Source organism: Amblyomma maculatum, chromosome 3 (genome assembly GCF_055883805.1).
Source record: "Amblyomma maculatum isolate TAMU_Amacu chromosome 3, ASM5588380v1, whole genome shotgun sequence".
Lineage (NCBI taxonomy): Eukaryota > Metazoa > Arthropoda > Arachnida > Ixodida > Ixodidae > Amblyomma > Amblyomma maculatum.
Genome location: NC_139346.1, coordinates 199,086,182 through 199,088,536, shown reverse-complemented (window position 1 = coordinate 199,088,536; position 2,355 = coordinate 199,086,182).

Genomic DNA, 2,355 nt, shown 5'->3' with positions numbered 1-2,355 from the left:
TCGATTGAGGCGCAAAGCAAGACGCCCGTGTGCCTTACGATGTCAATGCTCGTTAAGGAACCCCAGGTGATAGAAATTTCCGGAGTCCTCCACTACGGCGTCTCTCATAGCCTAAGTCGATTTGGGACGTAAAAAAAAAAAAAAAAAAAAAAAAACAATATTCTTTTTTATACTTTGGCCAACATCCGCAAGGCATGCTTTCCGTGAAGGTGGCCTGTACAACGATTTCTGCGTAATAATATCTCCACTCCCCTTGTTCACCATTCTTTGAATGACTGTCGATTGTTATATCTACATGCAGTTCTAGTGACTTTCAGTGAGCGGGTAACAAATGCAAATAAGGAATTGGTCAATCCAACCGGGCAGTAATGCAGATAAATTTACACGTAATATTCCCCCTGAATAAAGGGAATATCAAAAAGACTTTTTAACATCATTCAGGGGAGATATACAGATTGCCTCACACATTTTGAATAGAGATTTAAAAATTAGGGACGCTTACAACGCAAATAGAACCGCGTGAATGATATTGTCGTACTTACCTAATGTAACTCAAAGTACTTTCCTAATTTAGCCTTGACCGAATAATTATATTTAATTAGTCAACATATATTTTTTTTTAAATATTGCCTGAACAACCCAAGAGGGATGCGCAGATTTAGAGCACCTTCAGAAACCTCCGATCAAGTTGTTTTCTGCCCGATGTGTCTCGCGGGCTCTTCTTTCTGAGCGCCGCCAAGAAAGCCTGAGAGATATGTATAAAAAATGAAAGGAAGCTTAAACTTCGCTTTTAAGAGGCACGCCTTATATTAATCCAACCATGTCGCATCGCCTTTTCACTCGCTTCTCATGCACTTTAGTCACACAACTACGTAGTTCTCAGCACAAAACCATCGTTTGGCACCGCCTGCCTCACTCGCTACTCAGCGTCTTCAGCTATATGCTTATGACACATTGCAAAAACGCACAGACCGGTGCTTTTTGGTTTTCCCAAGATGACCAGGGATGACCAGGGGCTGGCTGAGGGCAGAATAATGTCTCCTCTGAGCATATCTCTCACATTATCATCGATGATTTACGTTCTTATAAAGAAACACGGTAAGGGCCGTGGCTAAAAATAGAAGTACATTGAATAATGATGCGGTGCGGTGCAGCAGAAGCCCGGCCCAAGGTCGTAGAAGTGACGTCAAAGCAGGCTTGATGTTTGTGGAGTAATTTCTGTAATGCTTGGCGATGAGAAGCAGGGAAGTCCGGATAGATATTGCTGAAGAGAACAGAGAGAGAGGCATCGGAAGAAGGTGCTGGTGAGGAAGAGGGAGATTTATTATTAATATGATTGCTAAAATTGAATGTCACTGCTGAGCAACGCACTACCGAACACACCAAGGTAATGGTGAGCATCGTCAAGCTGCCGTCACGCGGCCTTTTTTTTTTATTCACCTCAAACGCGTACTTGGTACAATGTTTCGAATAAATTTTTTTTTTGTATGGTATTGTAAACACCTCTTCGATCAGGCAGTGTTTCCACTCCTCGTGCTGATGCTGCCCTAGTCGGACGCAGAGGTTAATTTTTACACATGTTCAGTCAACTAAACATCAACAAATGGTAACAGAGAACGTGATGTGAAGTCAGATGATACATTCCATCTTAATTATTCCAGCCGGACTTCTAAAGCAGACTGAATGCTGCTTGCGCTGGTCGCAAATGTACTAAAAATATCAATATTATATGAAAGTGTACGTTATCAGCAGTGCTGGAATTCCGCTTAGAACAATCGGTACGAGAAGCGCATTGCCCGCAGTTTTCGGCAATCCGGAATGAAGCAGGCGGCGTCTTTCGGCGCATGCGTATACTCGCAGCCAGGAGCTTCTTGTCATGTAAGAGACGGGCACATGCTTTGGCAGCTTTAATTTAAACCTACAGAAGCCATTAGAAATTTGTAGTCAAAAGAAAAAAAAAGTCTATTTTGCATGTTTACAATATGTCTGAAATTGTTTGCAAACTAATAACAAAATATATAGCAAATTGGACTTCTGATGCAAATATTGAATTCAGCGGTTTTTAACGTGCTTTGAGGCTTCCTGTGGCGCGTTTTCTATTTTAGAGTCGGCAACATTGCTTAGCGAGTAGCAAGGTGCATGAACGAGAATGCAAATAGCGAAGGAGAGCACCAGGCGGGAGCCGTGAATGTTTTCGCATCACAGCCTTAAAGGCGGGGCTTAAGGAATGCGCAAATTATTCACGGTGAAATATGTTCGCACTAAACAGAAACGCGCCCAGGTCGCCCACGCGATAACCGACACGAGGCCACCGATACATAGCAGCAGCCGCCGGCAGGTGTCATGGAAAGTCCT